General features: G+C 39.2%; 1 protein-coding gene across 3 annotated transcripts in view; it reads right to left on the bottom strand.

The window, feature by feature from the left end:
• The window catches only part of FAM234A (family with sequence similarity 234 member A), a 62,188-nt gene extending 37,026 nt beyond the window's left edge, over positions 1 to 25,162 (bottom strand). For 2 of the 3 annotated variants that reach the window (XM_043978877.1, XM_043978879.1), the window contains exons 1-2: positions 25,089 to 25,116; positions 20,905 to 21,004 (exon numbers count right to left, since the gene is read on the bottom strand). The gene's annotated coding sequence lies outside the window, so the exon portion shown is untranslated. Of the gene's footprint in view, positions 1 to 20,904; positions 21,005 to 25,088 lie in introns of all 3 variants that reach the window. The other variant, XM_043978878.1, reaches the window with a different exon arrangement.
• Positions 25,163 to 26,584: the final 1,422 nt, after the last annotated feature.

Here is a 26,584-nt window from a genome sequence, read left to right as displayed (position 1 = left end):
AGAAGATGCCACATCAAATCTTGCAGGAAAATTTTAAAAAGAAGGTTTTCTACTTTTACCACATCTAGACTTTTTAATTATATCAGCTAGTTCTAAATCACTACTGATTAGAAAAATGCAAATTAAAACAACTCTGAGGTACCACATCATACTTATCAGATTGGCTAATATGACAGAAAAGGGAAATGACAAATGTTGGAGGATACCTGGGAAAATTGGGACACTAATGCACTGTTGGTGAAGTTGTATCCTGATTCAACCATTTTGGAGAGCAATTTGGAACTAAGCCCAATAGGCTATAAAACTACATACCCTTTGACCCAGCAATACCACTACTAGATCTGTATCCCAAAGAGATTAAAAAAAAAAAAGGACAAGGACATACATACAAAAATATTTATAGCAGCTCTTTTTGTTGTGGCAAAGAATTGGAAACTGAAGGGATGCCTATCAATTGCGGAATGGCTAAGTTGTGATACATGATTGTAATGAAATACTATTGTGCTATAAGAAATGATGAACAGGAAAAAAAAAAAAGAAATGATGAACAGGGTGCTTTCAGAAAAACCTGGAAAGACTTTACATGAATGATGCAAAAGTGAATTCAGCAGAACCAGGAGAACATTGTACACAGTAACAGCAATATTGTACAGTGATCAAAGGCGAAGGATTTAGCTATTCTCAGCAAAACAATGATCCAAAACAATTTAGGATGACTTATGATGAAAAATGTCTGAATGTAGTTCAATGTATACTTTAAAAATTTTTATTTTTCTGGATTTATTGGAAGTTTTTGTCTGTTTCCTTTTATATGACTAATATGGAAATATGCTTTGAATGACTGCATATATATAACCTATATCAAATTGCTTGCCTTCTCAATAAGGAAGGGGAAAGAAGAGAATTTGTAATTCAAAAATTTTTTTAAAGTTTAATATTTTTTCACATGTAATTGGAAAAAATATAATGTTAAAAAATTCTATAGGGGGCGGCTAGATAGCACAGTGGATAAAGCACCAGCCCTGGATTCAGGAGTACCTGAGGTTCAAATCCAGCCTCGGACACTTGACACTTACTAGCTGTGTGACCCTGGGCAAGTCACTTAACCCCTACTGCCCTGCCAAAAAAAAAAAAATCTATCAGCTAGTAGATTGAAGGATTCATTATTTTCCCCCACTGTTTGATTTGGATTTAAAAACACTACTGAAGAGACAACAAATATCACCCTATGTCCAGTTTTGTAGCCAGATTTCAAAAGGGAGGTAAGGGGAAGAACTTTTTAAATGCTAATGAGGGAAACAGGTAGAAAGTTAGCTAAGTCTGTCTCATATAGAGTCTAATTCCATTCTGAAAAGGGAATGAAGACCACATTTGATAGATTATTGAAAATACCTCCTCTACCTCTATCAATGTTTATGTCCCTAGATGTAGTAGCAGCCTAGCAGGCCTGGGTCCAGTTGGGGATACTCTGACCATGAGGAGGACACTCTAACAATGAGAAATAATACAGTTGATCAGCTTAATGGGGTCAGTTAGAGGGTACTCTTTCCTTGGAAAAGCAAAGCAGTTAATTAACCAGATAGTGATTAGTTAAACAGATAACAAAGCAGATGTGTCACAGGCACCCAGAAAGTTGGGTGCCTTGACATTTATAGCAGGAGCCTAACTGGGCCAGATGTGCTTGCTATGTGATTAGGACCAGGTAGTGACAATAATCTTCAAATTAGGAATGACATATTTACTGTTTTATGCACCCCTCTCCCCAACAGCTGTAACTTTTCAGTTCTAAGTCTATCTCCCCAGCCCCTTCTATCCCCCTATAAAAGCACTGTCTTCACTCTGGCAGATGGAGGAACATGCCATAAATCTGTTCCTCCCCAGGAGTTGAAGTTCAGACTTCACCTGGCCATATCCTCTTGTGCCAAATAATAAAAACTTTTACTTAAATTTTGATTGGATCATATGTGCAAGTAATTATTTGATAGAGGGATATTTTCAGATCCAATTTTGCAGTGTCACTAGAGAATTTTTAAGATTATTTCCAAAGTCAGTAAGGTATGTAGTACATATAGGGAAAAGAAAGAATCAACTATTTCATTAGGGAAATGACTAGAGCACTGATCTTGGAATGAGAAGACCTGGGATCAAGTTCTGGTTCCGCTTCTCACCAGCCACATGAACGTAGAGAAATCATACCGTGCTAGGCGTCAGTTTCCTCATTTGTAAAATGAGAATATTTGTTATACTGTCTACTCTACAAGGCTGGTGAGAGGAATGCACTTAAAAACAACTTTTAAAAGAAAAATAAATATGCACTGTTGTTATCCCATTGTCACAAATAACAGAATGAAGGGTGTTTTAAAATTATTAATTTGCCTGAATGATTGTGATTAAGGCAAGAGACATTATGAGACAAAACTCCTGCCCTTCAAAATGTTACAACTGAATAGGCTGTATTCACTGCATGAGCTACAGCTATGGATTTTTACTATAAAATCAAACAAGGTACTCTTTGAAAATAATACTGAACATACTTATTTTAAATCCATAAGCACTGGTTTAGGCCAGTGTTAGTGATTATATAAAATGACAGTAGAGTGTAGCAGGAAAAGCAGCGAACTGGCCTTAGAATCAGAAAAGCTGGATTTGAACACCTGGCCAGTGCCCAAATCACTTAACCTTTACCCCTAAGTCTGTTATAAAGTGGGAAGGACACACCCTTCCCAATCTCCCTCTCTCTCTTCCAAGGCTTGTGAGGAAGTCACATGACAAATTGCAAAATACTATAAATGTACTATTTGACTAATGACATTATTATTGTTAATAAAACTTTAAAGGATCCCTCATTTTATCAGGGTAAGTACTATTAAGATGGCAAGCTGCTCTTTATTTATGATAATAAAAGTCAATATTGTAAACTAGCTATTAAGAAATGTTAAAGGATCATAGGATCAGAAGTGGAAAGGAACAAAGTCACAACACTAAAGGTCAAAAATGAGTGAAAAGCGAGATTAAAATCAGCTTTGCCAGTTTCGGGGAAAATGCAAATTGAAATAATTTTAAAGTACCATAAAATCATCTTAAAAGTAGGAATATTGAAAACAATGATACCTCATATTGGGGTGGTGTGGAAATCAGGTACATATGCATTGCTAGGCATACTTTAAATTGCTTTAGTCTTTATGAAGGACATAAAAATTTGTAAGAGGAGCTACAAAACAGTTTATACTTTTTGGGAAATATATGCCAAAGAAATAATCCAAGGGGGAGTGGAGAGACACTTATTTGTACAAAAATACTCACAGCTGAACAGCTTGGTGGTGCAGTGGATAGAGCACCAGGCCTGGAGTCAGGAAGACATTTTCCTGAGGTTAAATCTGGTTTTAGAAACTTAGTAGCTGCATGACCCTGGGCAAGTCATTTAACCCTGTTTGACTCATCTGTAAAGTGAACTGGAGAAGGAAATGACAAACCATTCCTGTATCTTTGCCAAGAAAACCCCAAATAAGGTCACGAAGATTTGGACACAACTGAAATAACTGAACAACAAAAACTGATAACTATTTATAGTATTTTAAAAATTGCAACAACTCAAATGACCATATTATTATTAACTGAATAGCTAAGCAAACCATAGTATCTTTTTAAAAAATTATAAGTTATCTGAAGATGATGGAATATCACAGGGCTAGTAAAAATGAAATTTGTGTACTACATCTTTCCATAGATATATCTATATAAAATTATGTTTGATGAAAAAACTCAAAACACAATAGTATATACACATAGTGATTACAGCTATGTAAAAATACATGACTAAACATTAAAAGATTAGAAAAAACCTTGCAGGAAGGTAAACAGAGCTTGGTGTCAAATTAATTTTAAGTTTATAAATAGTGTTTGAAACTAAAATTATAGCAGCGAAATAAGAGACCTATATATCTTTCCTCAAAATTAAAATTCTTTACCACTCCCATAACCCCTTTGTCAAACACAATATCTTACATTAATCTATTTTCACAGCCATCACCTTAGTCAATGTCCTCATCACTTCTCACTTGGACTATTTGGTACAATAGACTATTTTTTTCCTTTTCCTTTAAAAAAAAAGTTTTATAATGTCTTGGGTTTTTTTTTCATATTATCTCTCCCCCTCCCAGAGAGCCATCCCATATAACAAATATTATTTTTAAAAAGATAAGTATTACAGTATCATAAACATTGAGTGTTGACCTACTGTGATGAACTATATTCTTCTCACCAATGCAATGGTACAGAAGAGTTCCAGGGAACTCATGACAGAAGAGGATCTCCAAATCCAAGAAAAAAAAAAAAAAGAACTGTGGAGTATAGATGCTGATTGAACCATACTATTTCTTTTGTTTTGGGTGCTGTTGTTTTTTTTTCTATTTTGAGGTTTTGCATTACTGCCCTGATTTTTTCTCTTATAACAGGATTAATGCAGAAATAGGATTAATGTTATTATGGATATATATATGTGTGTATATATATATGTATATGTATATAGATATATAGATATAACCTATATCAGATTACCTGCTGTCTAGGGGAGGGGGGGAGGGAGGGGAGGGAGGGAGAAAAATCTGAAATTGTAAAGCTTGTATAAACAAAAGTTGAGAACTATCTTTACATGTAATGGAAAAAATAAAATACCTTATATGTAAAAAAAAAGATAAGTACTAATTTGGAACTATGCCCAAAGGGCTAAGGGGCTGTGCATACCCTTTGACCTAGTAATACCACTATTAGGTCTGTATCCTAAAGAAATCATAGAAAAGGGAAAAGGACCCACATGTACAAAAATATACATATAGCAGCTCTCTTTGTAGTGGCAAAGAATTGTAAATTGAGAGGATGCCCATCAATTGGGGAATGGCTGAACAAGTTGCGGTATATGAATGTAATGGAATACTATTGTGCTGTAAGAAATGATGAGCAGGCAGATTTCAGAAAAACCTGGAGTCCATAAGTGGACTTATGCTGAGTGACATGAGCAGAACCAGGACAACACTGTACGCAGTAACAGCAACACTGTGTGATGATCAGCTGTGATAGGCTTAGCTCTTCTCAGCAATACAATGATCTGAGACAATTCCAAAGGCCTCATGATGGAAAATGCTCTCCACATCCAGAAAAAGAACTGCAGAATCTGGATGCAGATTGAACCATACTAATTTTACTTTATGTTTGTTTTTTCTTTCTTGAAGTTTTTCCCTTTTGTTTTGATTCTTCTTTTGTAACATGATTAATGGAGAAAAAAGTTTAATATGACTGTACATATATAATCTACAGCAGATTGCTTGCTTTTTGGGGGAGGGGGGAGGGAAGGGGAGGAGGGAGAAAAATTTGGAGCTAGAAATCTTTTTTGTTTTGTTTTGGTTTTTTGCAGGGCAATGAGGGTTAAGTGACTTGCCCAGGATCACACAACTAGTAAATGTCAAGTGGCTAAGGTCAGATTTGAACTCAGGTCCTCCTGAATTCAAGGCCAGTGCTCTATCCACTGTGACACCTAGATGCCCCCCCCCCGAACTCAAAATCTTATAAAAACAAATATTGAAAACTATTTTTACATGTAACTGGAAAAAAATAAAATACTAAGGGAAAAAAAAGATAAGTATTTAAATCATATTTCTAAAATCAAGATAAGCCAGCTACCAAAGTATTGTTAGCTAAATCACTAAATGTTTCAGAAGAGTGAGCCAGTGAGGAAGAGGAAAGGAGAAAAGCCAGATGGGAGCGAGGTAATCTCCTTTGTTCTGTCTTTAGTAAAGGGGAAGGTCAAATTAAAAAAATCTATAAGTATATTCCTTAATCTGTCCTTGCAGTCAGATGGCACAGTGGATAGAGCACAAGGCTTGGAGTTGGGAAGACATATCTTCCTGAGTTCAAATCTGACTCCAGACACTAGCTGTGTGACCTTGGATTAGTCACTTAACCCCATTTGCCTCAGTTTCCTCAATTGTAAAATGAGCAGGAGAAGGAAATGGCAAACCATTCCAGTATCTTTGCCAAGAAAACTTCAAATGGGGTCATGAAGAGTTGGACACAACTAAAAACGACTCAACAACAGGAATACTAATTTAAGACAGAGTACTTTGTCTTTTCCTTTTTCAGGTTAACAACTGAAAGAATTTTAAAAGTGTATCTTTCTGATAAAACTATTGAAGACAAAAAAAGCTGTAAATTCTCCAATCAATTGTTTCAGTTGAGCCCTACAGCAAACTGAGGTAGATATTGTAGGAGGTTTTTAATCCTCATTTTATAGGGGAGGAGACTAAGGCTCTGAGAACTGAAATGATTTGTCTCGGATCAAATTAAAGTAAATTTTCAAGGCAGGATTTGACCCTCGGTCTTCATGACTCCTAGGTCCGGCACTCTATTCAGTATTCTACTGGGGAAAAAAAAGAAGAAAGAAAAAAATGTGCCAAGTGGAACATTCTTGTTAAACAACTGGAAGAAGGCCAAAAAATATTTAATCACATGGATAGGAGCTGGACTTGTGATTCCATTGATATAGGGAACTCAGGTCAGGAAACTCCCTCTAACATGCAAGCTGCCGGCACCCCTGCAAATGGGTTAGAGAGCTGTCTAGAGCAGAAGGGTCCAGATGGAGGGCCCTAAAACTCCCTGGCTGCAGCCCCAGTCAGGATAAAATGTAATGAGGAAAACTTTAACAAAATATATAAAAACGTAGTACAACACAGACAATGTTAATTTGTGATTTTCTAAGACAATATGCTGCCTGCAGGGATTCCTTTCTTTGAATCTGGCCTCCCTGTCCTTGAGCACTGACAGATGTGAAGGTGGGATTTGAACCCGGGTTTTATGATTTTGAGGTCATATCTTCAGTACAATGAAAATCAAAGCCTACAGAATTAAAGAAAAAAACAAATTGGAAAAAAATATTTATTGTAAATATTGCTAAGGGAATGTGTCTTTTTGAGTTGCCATATTTTCCAGAAACACTGGACCCAGGGCATGCAGGAGGCCCTGAATGGGTCAAGGATGAAGCTCCCCTAAGCTGACATAATTTGTTGTTGTACCCCAACTGGACCCAACTGTCCTTGGGAGTCAAGACAAGCACCAGTCAGTGTGTGCCAGGCTGGGATAATGCTTGTGCAGCTGGGGTCCTTTGCAGAAAAGCAGACCCTCCCATCTTCATATTCCAGCAGTTCCCAAGGGAAAAGAATGAAGCTTTTGTCATCTATCACCTTGCTTCTCCCCTTGGGGAGTGGTCTTGTCCATTTTCCCCATCTTTGCTGCACCATTCCCCCTTCCATGTCACACCCTCCTCCCTTTGTCCTTCTACTGTAAAAATGTAAACTTCAGTAAAGACTGGGAACCCTTTGGATTCCACATGCACATTCATTTCTTTTGTAATAAACCTGGTTTTCATATAACTCTTGTGACGTTGTGATTGCCTGTTAACAATACTTACCAAAAAAAAGGTCTGACATCAAGAATCTATAATAGTTGACATTTACATAGAACTTTAAAGCTTGCAGGATATATTACACACATGGTCTCAGCTGTGATTATTTATGAAGTGCTCCTTGGCACTTAAGACTACTAAGGTAACAAAGTCACTTCAAATTCAAGGAGTTCAAGCCTTATATTTAAAAAGCCAAAGTCCTAAATTTCACCCAGAAAAAGCTCACCAGTTCACCAAGCTCCCCAATATTTTCTAATATTTTCTGCTGATAGGAAAACAAAGCAGGAGACTTACATCAAGAGTACTAAAGAAAAAAGGGGCTCCTAGAATGAAGATATGGCCCCTAGTCCAATCAGAAAATGGATACCTTCTTTCCTTATACCATATGTTTGGTCTGTCTGAAATTCTGGAATGTTGGTAAAATCAGGGTAATTTGCTCAAAACTGCACACTGTAATTTGATTCTCCTTGAAACAAACTCAATTACTTGGCAAACATCTTTTTAAAACCACCAAAAACCTCAAAAATTTTGATTCCTAAAATCCAAGAACACATGGCTTTTTGAGGGGCAGGGAAAAGAGAAAGCACCCTTTCTCTGAATATTGATCACATTAAAAGGCAAATTCATAATTTAAAAATGTTTAATTAATCCCTTATTTACATAAGGAAATAGAAATATAAATGTCCAAACATTTCCTTTACTTACACCTTAGAGATCCAACAATTGCTTGTAAGAATTTTTTTTTTTTGTGGGGCAATGAGGCTTAAGTGACTTGCCCAGGATCACACAGCTAGTAAGTATCAAGTGTCTGAGGCCAGATTTGAACTCAGGTACTCCTGAATCCAGGGTCGGTGCTCTATCCACTTCGCCACCTAGCTGCCCCAGAGAATTTTTTTTAAAGAGAGGAAAAAAGGCAGTCCAGTAGACTTAACCATCACATCACCATATCTAACAGTATTTGAAATGTTTTACACCTAGAGGCTCCCACCTTGGCAAGGAGGGGTGGGGAAGGAGAAGCATTTTCTCATCTCTTCACTGAAGCTAATTTTGGCCATTATAATTAATTACACAGCATTTGGGGTCCTGACCTAACCAACATTTACATAAACTATGTATACAGTTTTCCTGATCCCATTTACTTAACTTTGTACCAGTTCATATATGACTTCCCATGCTTTTCTAAATTATTTATATTATGGTGAAATATTATTACAGTTTGTTCATGTACCACAATTTGTTTAGTCATTTCCCAAATGATAAGCGTCTATTTTGTTTCTAATTCACTACAAAAAAGTGTTGTTAGAGAAATCTGCAATTTGAGAAAACATTTATGACATTGGCAGTCTTTTTTTTTTAAATCAGGTACTGGGCAGCTAGATGGCGCAGTGGATAGAGTACCAGCCCTGGAGTCAGGAGTACCTGAGTTCAAATACGGCCTCAGACACTTAACACTTACTAGCTGTGTGACCCTGGGCAAGTCACTTAACCCCAACTGCCTCACTTAAAAAAAAAAAAATCAATGTAAAATCAGGTACCAACATTTGAGATTCTAATTCATATAGAAAGATTCCTATGTATATGTTGAAGAAAACATACAAAAATGATCCTATAATCAGAAAATGTTAACTAAATAAAAATTATAACTTCTACAATTCAGAAATTAGTTACATAATTTAGATAACTAGAATGAAAATCTTTTAACCTCATACATCCATAAACAAGATCACTTAGCAGATCTTAACTGATGTAGGTCAAATCTAGGTCTTACATTTTAGCAAATCCAGCTGAGTCTCTTTTTCCTCTTCTATTAAGTTGGGTTCAATCTCTTAGATACCTTGCTCTTCCCACATTCCATGATGCTATAGGTTCTAAGTATTGATACCATAATACAAGCTCAAAGAGGCAGGACATTTGCATTTTATTTGATTAGTGTCAGTGTCCAAGCATCTAGTTTTTTATGATCTGTACACAGTGACAGCAAGGCCTCAATAGCCACTTGTTACTATCTTTCAGAGAAACTCTTTATGCAGTAGAATTCCTATCAAGAGTTTACTTCAAGGCATCAGGTTAGGTTTTCTCACAATAGGTAAGTTCTTCAGACACTTTATGCCAGCTCTATCACATTCCTTTTTCTCCCACCAGCCCATAGCATGGTTATGTTTGGCTCAATGTAGCCAGCCACATAAGGTGTAAATGAACTGTTGTGCAGCTTTTCTCTGTGCACCCAAGAGAAGGATGTATACCACAGGACTCCACCTTATAGTAATCTGGGGGTTCTGCTTCCTGAGAGGCACATTCGTCCACAGGCCACACCTCTGAATTCTAGACTAATACAATCTAAAAGCTAGTCAATAACCTGAAAGTTGGGCAAAGTCTATGCTCACAGAACTGTATTTTACTGAGACATATGGCCAGAATATAAAGACAAAAGTCAATTTTGCTGCTATCAAACACACAAACTCCTAATCTAAAAATATTTATCATCAATATTTTAAATTGCCTCCTTAGCATCTATTCCTTTTGAAAAAAGCATTGGTCTTCTCTCAGCCCTACTCCCTCTTTTAAAATCCAAATATTCTTGAGAAATGTAATAAAACAACATCATATTTAACAGCAAGGACCACTACAGAGCTCAACTAGTCCAATCCCCTCCTTTTATAGATGAAGAAACTGGGGCCCCAAGAGATTGAGTGACTTGCCCAAGGTCATACAACTACTCACTTTCATTTACAAAGTGCTTTCCTCACAAACCTCTTTGTGAAGTCTGTAGTGCAAGTACCATTATTCCCATTTTTCAAATGAGGAAACAGGTTCTAAGAGTAAGTTAAGTGACTTGTTCAAGACTACCTGGCTGGTAAGTGTCTAAAACAAGATTTAACTTCAGGTCTCATGACTCCAAGTTTATTATGAATGAAGTTAACACATTTTCTCATTCAGAGATGGATTGAGCCCATGGCCTGGAGTAAAATCTGGCCTCAGACACACATTTACTAGCTGTGTGACCCTGGACAAGTCACTTGACCCTGCTTGCTTCAGTTTCCACATCTGTAAAATGAGCTGGAGAAGAAAATGGCAAACCACTCCAGTCTATCTGTGCCATGAAAATCCCAAATGGGATCACAGAAAAGTCAGAAACGATTGGACAACTTGAGAAGAAGGAACTTTAGAAGAGGGAAAATAACTCCACCTTCTTCACAATTTTGCCTTTGTTCAGTCCTGGTCACGATCCATATGGTTAAATTATTTGCAAAGTACATGTGCATTAATCAATTTTTAAAATCCTAATTCACTTTTATATCAAAGGATCATCCAGGTTCATAGTTCATAGAGCTGGAAGAGATCTTGGGGGCCCCGAGTCCAATTCCTGCATTTTACAGATCAGGAGCCTTTGCCCGTGAATGACTAAGTGAACCCTGGGTCACATCACTGTGTCTCAGATTGTGTTCAAATGCAGGTGTTCTCAAATTCAACTCCAGCACTCTCTCTACTATAAAAATTAGGCCCAAAGAATGGGTATCTTCTGTGTAGCCTACATGCCCAGGACTACATAAAAAACAAGTTTGCCATAAGAGACACTATCCCTGACCTTAAGGACCTTGTAGTCTCTTAAGAGAAAAAAGACAAAGAATCCATAGTTAGAATAGATGATATTAGTGAGACTTTGTAGATCAGTAATCCAAACCTCTCATCTTGGAGCAGAAGAAATGGAAACTGAGGCCATGTGACTTGCTGAAGGTCCCACAGCTAGTAACTGATACAGCCAACACCTTTGACTGGCATTCCAGTACTCTTTCCACCATATGCTATACACTACTGAGAACTGGTAAAACACCAGGCAGTACAGAGTTAACAGTGACAATGAGGAATGCAAGAATTCTGTAAGAAACCTGACAAGAAACACAAAGAAATGAACAGAATTTTCTCTAAGTTCAAGTTTCCCAGTGTCTGCTTTCCTTCAAGGTTATGCTGCTTCTTATCAGAGACCATACAAAGGCCAATATATATATAAAACCTTCCAAATCAGGAAGAAATGACTCAAGTTAAAAGTATTTATTACTAGCAGGGTATGAAAACATTCATTTAGCATTTTTCATAACATACCTTTAAGAGAACATAGCAAACATGCATGTGATTCCTATCAATCAACAGCTGCATTACCTTGGTCAACCGTTTTTGTCAGTAGTAGGACCCCAAGACTTTTGTCTCAGCATGATTTAATTTTTTAAAAACCTGCCTAACAGAAAACAGAGTAGAGATTAAGTGGCTCACTAATTCCATAACTGTTAATAACTCTCAACACCTTTATGTTCTCTTTAGGAGAAGTTCAAGGCCCCCAAGCTAAGTATCATCCATGTTTCCATACCCAACACCAGGTACAAATGAAGAATGCTTTATTTTTCCTTAAAGATGGCCTTGAAAAGAGAGTTTGGTGACCCAAAATGAATGCATTGATATAAATTAAATTACCTATGCCAAGAGACAGTAAAGGATAAAGACTGAAGGCTTTTATCTTAACAACCTTGTGAGGGAGGGAGGTAATGAAAATATTATTAAAAGAAAAAGTATTATATGAAAGTTGTTTTATTTGAATAATACTAACCTAATGATGACAGAACTGGAGATTAATTGCAGTTAGGAAATCAGTTTATTTTCTAAAAAATCTGTCTATATAAGCTACTAAAAACCTTCGATGGAAAAATTTCAGCCTCAAAACATTAGCTATGCCAGTTGATAAGCAAATTGACTCAGATTATAAAGGAAACAAAACTGGAAGTACCATGGGCATGTTATACAGATGCCATGGAACACTAAAAAGAAATAGACTGGTAGTAAGAACATTGTATCCAAAGATGTCCAAAAAAACCCAAATCAAAAAACCAAAAGAACCCACACTGAACATATAACTTATAAAATAGTTGATTGATTGTATAGTGTAGAATGACCTTGGTTGGCATCCTGTCAAAAGCTGCCATTAATCCAACAATCATTTATAGAATAAGTAGTTACTGTACACAGTATGAAGAGGACACAAAGAGGGCATTTCTAGTTTTCTGTTAAGGGTGAGATCACAAAAATGACAAATGATAAGCATGAGAGAGACTCTAGGTATTGTGAAGTAGAAGAGATGAAAAACAACTTAATACACAGTTGCATGATTAGAAACTAACCGTTTATAGACTGAGCATAGAAGGTATCATGCCCTATATAACTTGAAAATCAACTGAAAGAACAGCCAAAAGCCACAGGATCTCTGGCCTTCACAATTTCAAAAATGGTTACTTGGTTTTTAAAACCACCTATTGAGGTCACTTCCTTTTAGTCATTTTGGACAAGAGATATAGGTATTCTATGGTGGCATCACTTATAAAATTACCTGAAGACATTTGTAGAAAAAAAAAAGCAAAAGTCAAATTCCAGCAAAGGTTTGATTTCAACTGATGAGGTTATCCTGACATAGAAACTTTTAAGTCTGATTATAAGGCATCCTTTTCACAAGTTAATACACAATGTTGAAAGGCTTTTAAAATTTCAAATGTTTAAAAAGAATTATCAAAATATATCAGTTCCTCTATTTTATAAATATCTATTAAGAAATCCCTTCTAGGGGCAGCTAGGTGGCACAGTGGATAGAGCACCGGCCTTGGAGTCAGGAGTACCTGAGTTCAAATCCGGCCTCAGACACTTAACACTTACTAGCTGTGTGACCCTGGGCAAGTCACTTAACCCCAATTGCCTCAGTAAAAAAAAAAAGAAAGAAAAATAAATCCCTCCTAAAAGTTTAGGTTTATTTTCCACAGGGAATCCCTTAATATCTGCCCTCATAAAGTTACTAATCATCAGGAAAGGTTATTAACAAGTTGAGTGGTAAAATCAAAGTAAAAGCCAACCTCTTCATACTCAAGTAATAAAATCAGAACAGAAAAGCTTCTTTTCTTTTTTTTGTTTGTTTTGTGGGTTTTTTGTTTTTTGTTGGTAAATTTAAAGAGACATGTGCTAAGGGGAAAAAATGTATCACGTAGAGCTTTGCACGTTCTGCCTAGTTCTAAAGGCTTAAAATAAGCCTACGAACAGAATTTACTCTTTGTAAGAGTTGTATTATATTTTTAAGACTATGTCATTATTATTCTTGTTTGTTTGTTTTTGTTTTTGTTTTTTGCAGGGCAAGGAGGGTTAAGTGACTTGTCCAGGGTCACATAGCTAGTTAAGTGTCAAGTGTCTGAGGCTGGATTTGAACTCAGGGAGTCCTGAATCCAGGGCCGGTGCTTCATCCACTGGGCCACCTAGCTGCCCTGCGACTATGTCATTATTGATGCCTACTGCCTCAAATAAAATAATTCTTCACATTTTGCAAAGGGATAATACAAAGAATCCTCTTAGGTTTTGGCCCTTTCCTTAAATCATTATCTTGTTTGGAGGAGGAATACCAGTAGCCCTACCTAACGAGAGAGATCCCATGCCTAGCCCAGCCTGGGAAAGTATTCTTTCATCGTAGATAAGTGAATGCTTCTTGCCACATTGCTCTGGCAAACCAGAGGCTACCCTTTACGAATAGTTAACTGCAGTCATTCCCTTCAAGGCAGTACATCTAATTAAGTATAAAGAACAACTGAAGAGCTGCAAAATAGTGGTTAAGCTGCCAATGAACATTCCAAAGGAAAATATATCTGTAAAATTGTTTGGAACTCAAGTAATATTTTTTAAAAGTTTACTGAAACTTCAGAACTTTTAGACACTTCCCCCTCCCAACAATGTGTTAGGTTTCTAGCCCTTCTTCTTCTGCCTCCCTTCCCAAATGATCAGCATCTCTCTTTCCCCCTTCCCCTACATTCACCGACACTGAAATAGAACTTTAGATGTAATGCTTTTGAGGTGAATAAGGGTTCTGGCTGGGTTCAAGTGCTGTCTCTGAAACATACTATTTGTTTATTTACCTGTCAGTGCTCTAACTACCCAAGGGGCACAGAAGGTGCTTCCTCACAGAGAGATTTTTCTGTCAATGAAAGTACAGGTCCTTGTCCTTATCCCTTAAGGGTTACATTCACTGTTCTTAATTTTTGTTTTGTTTTGTTTTGTTTTTTGGTGAGGCATTTGGGGTTAAGTGACTTGCCCAGGGTCACACAGCTAGTGTCAAGTGTCTGAGGCTGGATTTGAACTCAGGTCCTCCTGAATCCAGGGCCGGTGCTCTATCCACTGCGCCACCTAGATGCCCCCACTGTTCTTAATTTTTAAAACCAGTAAATTGATAAGTTTAACCTTTTAATATTCTCTAGGGAGAAAAAAAATTCTGTTTCATTTTCATCACCCAATGTGATACCAGGTACACAAGGAAATGCTTATTGACTGATTTGTACCAGATTTCTATCCCCTACTTGACTGTAACGTCCTCAGGTATAGGGATTATGTCTTTGGGGGGGGGGGGGGTCAGGGCAATGAGGGTTAAGTGACTTGCCCAGAGTCACATAGCTAGTAAAGTGTCTGAAGCCGGATTTGAACTCAGGTCTTCCTAAATCAAGGGCTGGTGCTTTATCCACTGTGCCACCTAGCTGCCCCTAGGGATTATATATTATTTTTTGTTTATCTCTGTATCTTTCCAAGTCCCAAGAACAAAGCTATGCTTATAGCTGAGTGCAATTATAAGGATGCAAATATTTGTTGCATTCACTATAGTGTGGTTAACATTTCTCCTCTCAATTTTTTTTTCGTGAGGCAGTTAGGGTTAAGTGACTTGCCCAGGGTCACACAGCTAGTGTCAAGTGTCAGAAGCCAGATTTGAACTCAGGTCCTCCTGAATCCAGGGCTGGTGCTTTATCCACTGTGCCACCTAGCTGCCCCCAATTCTCCTCTCTAAAAGGTAAGGCTGCCTTTTAGTTCTTGGTTATTTAAAAACTTGACTTATTTTCTTTCCATTCTCTCAACTCCCACTCCCATCCTCCCAGTAAACATGACTCCCCAACTAAATTAGGTTTTCACTTCTAAGAAGAAACAATAAATATTTTAGTAGTCATTAGATGAGGTTAATATTTCAAAGGACATTAAGAGGTAATAAAACTGCAAAGTCCAAAGGCAAGCAGGACATTACCGGGGTTCAGAACTGACTCTGCTTGTTTCTTCCTCTAACTATCCCCTTTCTTCTCTTTTTATGGCAGGTTAATATATGTACTGCAAGGTGAACTTGAAAGATCAAACTCTGTAATGGCTTCTTTTCATTTGTAAGAGAGGAAGCATAACAGGGAATGACTACCAAGATACCAAGAATTAAGAAAAAAAGGGATTGGTCTAACATTGGGAGCTACTGTACATATTTAAAGGAAGTAGGGAAGATTGGGACGGGAGTGGAAAGAATGGAAAGAAAATAAGTTTATAGACAGCTAAAGAGTAAAGAGAAGGAATGTGTAAGCCAAACTATAACCAGTTTAAGAAATATGTATTAACTGCTCACTATATGTATAGCATGTTGTGGGCTAGGGAAAATACAAAGAGAAAGAAGAAATAACAAATAGTCCCTCCACTCAAGGACCTTACAAGAGAGTAGGAGATCAATCAATAAGCATTTACTAAGTAGGTCCCATTCTGTGCCAAGTACTGTTGGGTGCTGGAGACAAAAAGACAAAACAAAGTGTCTTTGTCCTCCCGGACCTTCCATTCTACAGGGGAGGCGACATATGGAAGCATGTACCAGGCTTGTTTCCAAGATGCTTGTCAAAAGTCTCTAAGAAGTCTTTCCTCATCCCCCCAGGCGATAGCAGTGCTTTGCCCTAAGCCTCCCTTCCCAAACTTCTGTATGTAAATATTAGCTCCACTCTCAAATCTAAGATCCTTGTGGGCAGAACCTATGTTTGCTTATTTTGTGTTTTTTTTGTATTCTCAGTATTTGGCACAGCTCCTAGCACATAGTCAATTTATACTGATACAGAACATATACAAGATTTGGGGGTTAGAGGAAGAAAGGGTACTGGAAGCTGGAGAGGGGATCAAGAAAGGCCTCATCTCATGCTGAAAGTGGCACTTGAACTGAGCACTGGAGGAAACAAGGGATTCTAAGAAGCTGAAGGCAGTGACTGCTAAGCATGGGGCACAGCCATAGGAGATAACAGTGGCACAGAATCATAGACTTAGAGCTAGAAAAATCTGTAGAGATCATCTAGTGATGAGATTCTAGTGCAATCCTTTCATCCTACAGATATGGAAAGGGTGGCCCAGAGAAGTCGGAATGATTTGTCCAATGTCACAAAAGATCAATTCTTCTGAGACTTGATTTCTTGATCTGTAAAATGTAGCAGTGTTGTTGTGAGGAGCCAATGAGATAATGGATCTAAAGTGTTTGTGAACCTCCTCCCTGGGTTTTCATGGTTCTGCTCTCTTGGTTCTCTTTTGCTAGATCATCATCCATTTATGCCCCCTACCTGGAGGTGTAACCCCAAGACTCTGTCCTAGATCTTCTTTTCTCTCTCCAGACTCTTCACTTGGTGACTTCATTAGCTCCCATGGATTTAATAATCCCATCTATTCAAATGACTCCCAGATTTCTATATTGATATGCAGGGGTATTGTGGCAGGGTGAGAATTTTAACCCAAATCCTCTGATTCCAGACCCAGCACTCTATCTCTTAAAATCTTAAAACTTAAAACTCTAATACTCTGATGCATGGCTGCCAGGGACTAAAAGCAACCACAGAATAAAAGTTCATATGGGGCAGCTAGGTGGTACAGTGGATAAAACACCAGCCATGGATTCAGGAGGAACTAAGTTCAAATCCAGCCTCAGACACTTGACACTTACTAGCTGTGTGACCTTGGGCAAGTCACTTAACTCCCACTGCCCTGCCCCCCCCCCCAAAAGGATAAAAGTTCATAGTCAGAAAGGACCTCATTTAGTCCCAACCCCTAAGACTGGATAGAAATCCAGGGATCCGCGAATAGAACAATGAAAAGTCCCTGTCTGTCTAGAATATAAGTACCAGAAGGGGTGATATATGAGATAAGATATGATAGATGGGCAGCTAGGTGGCACAGTGGATAAAGCACCAGCCCTGGATTCAGGAGGAACTGAGTTCAGATCTGGCCTCAGACACTTGACATGTACTAGCTGTGTGACCCTGGGTAAGTCACTTAACCCTCATTGCCCCGCCCCCCAAAAAAAGATATGATAGGGCCAGTTATGGAAGGTTCCCAATATAAAGAAATATGTTATCTTCAGGATCACACTAAGGTCTTTTTTAGATGGGAATTCTGGTATTCACAATGAGAGTTCAACTGAAATGCTTGAATTTTTTTTTTTAAACGGGGCAATGAGGGTTAAGTGACTTGCCCAGGGTCATACAGCTAGTAAGCGTCAAGTGTCTGAGGCTAGATCTGAACTCAGGTCCTCCTGAATCCAGAGCCAGTGCTTTATCCACTGTGCCACCTAGATGCCTCTGAAATGACTTTTAAGGTAGCTAGCTCCTTTGCTGGGCCTGCAAATATTTATTTTTAATTAGATACAAAAAGCAGTTTAGTTGCTTCTAATTTAAAAAACTGTAAAACCATTGTAAAAACAATTTAGATAAAATGATATCTAAAGATTTGTTTTGTTAACATGACTCCAAATAACTCTTTAATTATACATTTGTTACAGCATTCTTTAAAGACAGCTTTATGACAATGGTATACTTTATTGTATCAGAATTTTGAGTTAAGTATTTCAGCCATCAGAAAACCAATCAAGTTGAAACTAATACTCTGTATCCTACTGAGCTCCCTCCCCTTTTCTTTGTTGGGGTGTGGGATGTGAACACAGAGGGAAGAGGAATAATGAATTACTCCTTAAAATGAACTAAGCCTATGTTTTGGTTTCAAACAAAAGTCCATCATTACTGTTCATATTTTTCCTCTCAAATTAAAAGCAGCTGCCTGGGTTTAAAATTTTTTTAAAGATCTAAGATGAGACGATTGAGCCCTAAAGGGGGTCTCTTGAAATAAACAATAGCTGCCAATTATATAGAACTATCAAAGGTTTATTAAACACCTGCTATGTCCCAAGCACTAGGCTAGGTTCTGAAAATACAAAGACAAAGATGAAATAGTCCCTGCCCTCAAAGCATCTTACACTCTATCAGGGAAAACGACATGTAGACATATAGCAGTGTACTAAATACATTAGAGGTTGGGGGAGAAGAGAGGCTATAGCAACTTGGGTCACATAAAGGAAGCGAAGTTACAGGCTCTTAGAGGGGGAGACTAATCCAATAATACAAGTTAAGATATGATAACTAGGGATGGCAGCCATGTGCGTAGAAAGGGGGAATGATTGTGATGTTGTGAAGGCAGAAGCAACTTAACAAAGATTTGGCAACTGTATGGATAGGAGAGAGAGTGAGAAGTCAAGAATATAGTGAGATTCTGAACCTTTGTGATTAGAAGGATAGTGGTGGGGCAGCTAGGTGGCGCAGTGGATAGAGCACTGGCCCTGGATTCAGGAGTACCTGAGTTCAAATCCAGCCTCAGACACTTAACACTTACTAGCTGTGTGACCCTGGGCAAGTCACTTAACCCCAATTGCCTTACCGGAAAAAAAAAAAAAAAGGATAGTGGTACCCTTGAAAGAAATAAATTCAGAAAAGGGATTTGTTGTTTGTCCTTCATTTTCAAAGAGGACCATGACATCAGGGTGATGTCATGACTTGCAGTGAATTGGACTTGAGTGAGGGATGGCTGCACAAGGTCACTCAACCTCATTTCTCCTCCCGAGCTCTCTGTGTCCAGTGGCAAGATAGATATCAGGACAACTGGATATGGCCCAGTATGTTTAAGGCAACTGAAGTTAAGGGACTTGCCCAAGGTCACACAGCTAGTGTCTGGAGCTATATTTGAACTCAGATCCTCCCAACTTCAGGGCCAGTGCTCTATCCACTGCCCTTCAGAAAAGAGATAGGTTTGGGGGGGCAGCTAGGTGGCGCAGTGGATAAAGCGCCAGCCTTGGATTCAGGAGGACCTGAGTTCAAATCTGGCCTCAGACACTTGACACTTACTAGCTGTGTGACCTTGGGCAAGTCACTTAACCCTCATTGCCCCAGCAAAACCAAAACCAAAAACAAAAAGAGAGAGGTTTGAAGAGGAAGATGAGTTGTGCTTTGTGTATGTTAATTGTGAGGTGCCTATGGGGCCTCTAGTTTGAAATTTGTGACTAGGCTTAGGCTAATTTGTGACTAGAACTTAGGAAACTATAATTTGATATATAAATATAGGAGTTCTTTGCATAGAGATGATAATTACAACCATGGGAGCTGATGAGGTCACCAAGTGAGAGAGTCCAGGGAGAGAAGATAAGACCCAAGATAGAGTATTTGGGGTATACCCACAGCTAGGAAGTATAACATGAATGAGGACCCATTAGAGGAGACCCAAGAGAGGAGCAGTATTATGAAAACCCAGAATGTTCGTAGTTCATTTTAGGAGGTTTACAAAACACTTTACATCCATTCTCTCAGAAGTATTAGGAAAGGGTTATTTTTACAGCTAATGGAAGTCAAGACTCAGAGAGACTAATTGACTTACTAAATCATATAACTTGGGAATATTTGAGGTGGGAAACCAATGAAGAGCTTTCCTAGCTCCAACTCCAACATTCTTTGCCTCTTCATTTCTCTATTGTTTGCCAATGGCTAGTTTTCAGCTTTTCTAATACATTCTACCCAGTATTTATGGGGTTGTCACACCTTTCACAGGATCACAGTTCTAGACATAGAAAGGGCCTCGGAGTCATCCATCTAGTTCAACTCTCATTTCATAGATGAGGAAACTGAGACCCTGGGGAGTTAGGTGACTTGCCCAAAGTCACAAGGGTAGTATCAGAGGAGAGATCTGAACTGTGGTCCTCTGACCCTAGGGCCCTCACTCTTTCTACTGTTACTATGCAACCAGTCCCTGAGCAGGGCATCCATCCATTTCTTCTATTTCACTCAGAAGAAACATCAAGTGTCTTTCCTGATCAAGCCTAACTTGCACGAGGAAGAAAAGAAGTGCCCACATATTAATATAAAATAGGTGACAGCTATTTGGAGGAAGCACACTGGTTTTTTGAATGGAGAAAGTCTTCAAGGAAATCCTGAGGTTATAGATCAACGATAATAGCTTGTTTCCCAGTTAGCAAAAGTACTTTGTTCATAGATAAAAAGGTCACCTAGTACCTATGGCTCCAAATCTGCTGACTTTAAAAGTAATTATTAATTATCTAAGTAGGGATTAAGTAAGATCTTAACATTATCTTTAGATATTAGGTTTCATTCAGCTACTAAATCTTGAGCTGCCAAATGTCACTGCTAGTTGGGTTACTCTTTTAAGAAAAGGTACACAATTACCTCTAGCAGCATGAACAAGGTGAAACAGTGGGAAATGGGAGTCAAGACTTTGACCTATAAGGAAAAAAAGAGCAACAGGAACAATGGAAACAGGAACTCTTTAAGAATACATACCTGTCTGAAACAATTTTATGAAGCCATCTGTAAGGCAGGGAAGATGAACAGGTCAACTGTTTGATAGTTTCCTCTCCATTTCAGGCTTATGGTTAAAGCTCTAAATGATATAATATTACACAGAATAATCTCATAAAATATCAGGTTCTAAAGCTGATTGATCGTCTTCTGTACAAATGTCTTCAAATATCTGGTCATTCCACTCTTTGATCTGTTTACATTGGTTGTTTGCTTCAATTAAATCCCACAAACATTTATTTTGTTTTGTTTGTTTTGTTTTGCAGGGCAATGGGGATTAAGTGACTTGCCCAGGTTCACACAGCTAGTACGTGTCAAGTGTCTGAAGCCGGATTTGAACTCAGGGCCTCCTGAATCCAGAGCCAGTGCTTTATCCACTGTGCCACCTAGCTGCCCCCTCCAAAACATTTATTAACCACCTACCAAGGTATAAGGCCGTGTGCTAGGCATTGGGAATACAAACATAAAAAATTAAAGAGGCCTTGTCCTGAAGAAATTTAAATTCTACCTTCTATTTCAAGCTATGCCCCTTGGACCAGTCCCTATACATACTCTGTGAGCTTGTCTCTTCCTCTGTAAAATAAAAATAATAATCCTTGTTCTTTCTGCTTTCCCCACGAGGATGTTATAAAGAAAGCACTTTAGACCAGCATAAGAACTGTTAATATCATTAATAATAATAGCTAATAATGCAAAAATATGTTTAATGTGATTGTACATATATAACCTATATCAAATGGTTTTCTGTCTTAGGGAGTGGGAAGAAAGGGAGGAAGGGAGAAAAATGTGGAACTAAAAATCTAATGAAAACAAAGGTTGAAAACTATCTTTACATATAACTGGAAAATAATAAAATACTTTTATGATAAAAATAATAATAGCTAATATATATTATGTGACATGCATTGTGCTAAGTGCTTTACAATTATTATCTCATTTTGATCTTCAAAACAACCCTGGGAGGTATGAGCAATTGCTATCCCATTTTACAGGTGAGTAAACTGAGTCAAAGAATAATTAAGCGGTCACATAGCTAGTAAGTAACGGAGGCTGGATTTTTAATTCAGGAGAGGTTATGGGCCTTGGAAGTAGTTTCTATGAAAAAAACAAAAAAGAAAAATAAGGTGTTTTTTTCTCTTTTTATCTCTAAGAAAATCCCTCCCCATTACCAACACCCTCAACCTCTCTCTCAGCCCTAACCTCCTGTCCAAGTTTATTAAGCTGATCATTATAATGATAACTTACAAACCCAAAACTATTAAATAGTAAAAAAACCAAAAACAGGTAGGTTGAGACATTAATGGCTGGACATAGTGGAAACAAAATTTAAAAACTCCTTCTTTATTTCAACCGAAAATATTAAGAAAGAATATTTTCTTCAATTTAAAACCCTTTCTAGACTTTCTCCTTTAGGAAAGTAGGTAGAGGTGCAGGAACAATAATGCTCCAGGAAATAGATTGTGGGTGGAAAACAAACTTGGGACAAAAAAATAGCTCTACAGAACCAGAAGAACATTGTACACAGTATCATCAACATTAAGTGTTGATCTACTGTGATGGACTATATTCTTCTCACCAATGCAATGGCACAGAAGAGTTCCAGGGAACTTGTAATGGAAGAGGATCTCCAAATCCAAGAAAAAAAAAAAAGAACTGTGGAGTATAGATGCTGAATGAACCATACTATTTCTTTTGTTTTTGATGCTGTTGTTTTTTTCTATTTTGAGGTTTTTCATCATTGCTCTGATTTTTTCTCTTATAGCATGACTAATGCAGCAATATGTTTAATGTTATTATGTGTATATATATCTATATAACCTATATCAGATTGCCTGCTGTCTAGGGGAGGGGGGAGGGAGGAGAGGGAGGGAGAAAAATCTGTAATTGTAAAGCTTGTATAAACAAAAGTTGAGAACTAAAAAAAAAAATAGCTCTAGTCTAATTAATTAAGATCATCATAGCTTTCTCTCTCCCTAAGAGGGTATAATGGTCCACTTAGGGGAAGTGCTCTCTTCTCAATTCAGAAAGATTTAAGAGATTGAGCACAAGAAAGAAAAAGTCCTTTCCCTTGAGGAGAGTGGGTAAAGGAAGGGAGCAGTTGCAATGGAAGATTAAGTAATTTGTTTTGGACTGTTGATTCCAAACCCATATTTAAACATAATGTGATCTTTTCTTTATTGGAGATTCCTAAAAGGTTAGCTCAGATTCTCATGGGGTAGAGAGATATCTGAATGTGGGACTATGTCAACTTGGACATTATTTCCTAAACCATAAATGCTTGCATTTAATGTTAAATTAATAAAAACAAGTTTCTGAGAGGCAGCTAGGTGGCTCAGTGGATAGAACACCTGTCACACTAGCTGTGTGACCCTGGGCAAGTCACTTAATCCCAATTACCTCACCAACCCCCCCCCCCAAAAGTTTCTGTCAAACTTGTGCCTAAAATGCAAAGTAGAATATTTTTTTCTTCACCAAACCTTTTGACCATATACATTTAGTTAGATCTGGGACTAGAACCCAAATTTCTCAGTTCAGTGCTCTTTCTACCCTAAAATATATCACTTCCCTTCTACATCAAATGCTTTTATTATAGGGATTAAGGGCAAATCCATCTTTCAAATGAGATATAAAGTCTAATTGCTATTATCTTAATATAAGCAAAAGTCTTATATATCACTCATTCATGAGTCACTATTGTAGTATTTAGACTATTTTAATGGTACACTTTCATTCTTTATCTTAAAGTCTTTTAAAATAAGAAAAGTCACAGATGCCTATAAAAAGTATTAAAGAATGAAGGTGTTTCAGGGGAGACACTTTTACACAGAATAAATTATGATTTACTTAGAAAGGAGTTGAATTAATAAGCCTCCTACCCCCAATTTTAAGACAAATAATTCTTCCTACAACTCCATCTTCACCTAATTTTATTTTAAATCAAAATTAGTCATCTTCATTCCTGTTGACTATTAGGAAAAAGGAGATGGCACTGTGAAGAAGATTCTTTAAAAGATGTACATATTCTAGGAGAGAGCGAAAAGATTTCTCTACAAGCACCTCACAATCAGCGTATACTTTTTTGCTACCAATACCAATCTGTCTTCGAAGAGGACGAGTTGCTAAATAATGAATTCACTGCAAAGAGTTGTCATAGGTGTTTTTTAAAAAACCTTTAACATACATATTTCGTATAAAAACAGGGCTCATAAAGCCAGCAGAACACTTAAAACAAGTTCCTCCCAGACAAAACGCTCAGAAAGGGCATATGATCCCCGTAAACATCAAACTTTCCCTTTAGCAGCTCAAAGAATTTAAATCAATCCTATAACCAATGCCACACTGCCCAGTTGATCTAAGCTTAGGGTTAGCCAAGTCGCTGTAACAGTAGACGTGAAATCTAGCCAGGGTAAGATTCCAGAAAGGGAGGGGACGGGGGCGGGGGGTTGGGGGGGGGTAGGAAGGGGAATAAATATTTCCTATGAAAGTTACCGCCTACTTATGGAAAGAACACGGGTGACCAAAGATGCATATTATTCTTAAAACGGACCAAGGACGCAAAAGGCACAGAAATAATTGTTTGTTTTTTTTAAAAGACGAAATAACGACCACCCCAGGAAATGTGAGGGCAGTGCCATGCAGAATTTAGGGAGCAAAGGGGCTGCGGTCCGCCGCTGGAAGGGTGCAGGGGCAGGTGCTGCGCAGACCACCCACCCCCGTTTCTTCTTTTGCCACCCTATTCCCTCCATTCCCTCCGAGTCTGACAGGTTTCTGGAGGAGGGAGGGGCGCAGGGAACTGGAGAGTTAGAGTTGGTCTTGGGGAGCCTCTAGGTGGGAACCCAAGGAGCGTCCACGCCCAAACCGAGGGCTGGGAACCGGGGCTTGGTCCCCCTTTGAGGGGCACCTGAGAGGCTGAAACTTTAGAGCGCTTGGGGCGCGGGGAGAGGGGAAGATGAGGACACCGGGACCCTGGGAGAGCAGAGGATTGGAGGGAGAAAGGAGACCCTCAGGAACCTCAGGACTGAAAGGAGAAGGGACGCGGTGCGAGGGAGGGGGTAGACAGGAGGACACCTGGAGGGGGAATGGGGATTAAGGCAGGGGACGGGGAAGGGGGCTAAGGCAGCACCAGTGGGCTAAGGACGAGAGAAGGGTCGCTCGGGCTCACTCACCTGCCTCCGGCTAGAACTCGCCAGTCAGTGCGCCGGAGCCCCAAGCCGGTTCAGGTTGCTCCCCTGCCCCGCCCCGTCCCGCCCCGATCGCGTCACTTCCGCCCCCGGAGCCCCGCCCTTCAGAAAAAAGAGGGAATTCGTGGTGGGCCACGCACGCCCAGCGGGTCTCCGAGCATTACTTAGCAACTGTTACTACGCGGCGCCTTTGTGGCTAGAGCGCGACGCTCCCACCCCTCCCCACCCTTCCGAGCCTCGTTCTCCGGGCGCTGCTGTGGGCGTGACCTCGCCTCTATCCCTCCCGGGGTGGGGCTAGGGCCAGGGCCAGAGCATTTTCCGCACTCTACTTAGCTACTGAAGGCTTGGACAGGTGGAACTCCGGCTGGGGGCACGGGAAGGGCAAAGGGAGGAGGCCGTGGCTGCCAAGGGCACTCCTCGCCTGGAAACCACGCCTGCGGCAGCAGCAAACGCCCAAAGCTGGCCGCCGTGGAAAGGGCACTGGATTTGGAGGCAGAGCACCTGGCATCCGTCGCTTACCTCCCTTGTCGCCGTGGGCAAGTCTCTTCTTCCCCGCTTTGGATCCCGATTTCCTCCACTGTTCAAGAAGGGGGCTGCATGCAGTGATTCCCACGTTCCTTTCCAGCTCAGAAATTCCGTAAACAAAGAAAGAGTCAGGACACATTTTCCCACCCTCTGAGATGCCCAAGATCTTGACTCAGGAGAGGGAGAGGGGTGTAGTGGAAAGAGCCCTGACATTGGAGTCGGGAAAAGCTGCACCTGTGACCTTGGGGCACCCCTTTCCCCTTCTGTGGGCCTCAGTTTCCTCTTTGTAAAGAGGAGCACACTGGATTAGGGGGTCAGAGGATCGCGATCCCTAACCCTAACCCTAACCCTAACCCTAACCCTAACCCTAACCCTAACCCTAACCCTAACCCTAACCCTAACCCTAACCCTAACCCTAACCCTCGATTAGGAGGGAACCTAATGCTAAAACAAGTAGAATTTTTGTTGTTGTTTTTTTTTTGGGGGGGGTGGTTTTTTTGCAGGTCAGTGAGGGTTAAGTGACTTGCCCAGGGTCACACAGCCTAGAACGTGTAAAGTGTCTGAGGCTGGATTTGAACTCAGGTCTCCTGAATCCAAGGCCAATGCCTTATCCACTGTGCCACCTAGCTGCCCCCAAAAAGTAGAATTTTTAAGGATATTATGGAAGCTGTTCCCCAAAACAGTTCCATCTTATCCTAGACTCTTTATTCTTTTCAGGCCCGGATTAGTGAAATTCAGCCCTTTTTCAGTGATGTCTAACTCTCTGTGACTCCATTTGGGGTTTTCTTGGCAGAGATACCGGAATGGCTTGCCATTTCCTTCACCAGCTTATTTTACACATGAGGAAACTGAGGCAGGGTTAAGTGACTTGCCCAGGGTCACATTTAAAGTGAAGAAGACGACTCCAGGCCTGGTACACTATCTACTGGGCCACCTAGCTATTCCAGGCTTGGTCC

This window comes from Dromiciops gliroides, chromosome 1 (assembly GCF_019393635.1).
Source record: "Dromiciops gliroides isolate mDroGli1 chromosome 1, mDroGli1.pri, whole genome shotgun sequence".
Classification (NCBI taxonomy): domain Eukaryota; kingdom Metazoa; phylum Chordata; class Mammalia; order Microbiotheria; family Microbiotheriidae; genus Dromiciops; species Dromiciops gliroides.
The sequence above is the reverse complement of the archived record's forward strand: the minus strand, read 5'-3'. Positions and strand labels throughout refer to the sequence as shown.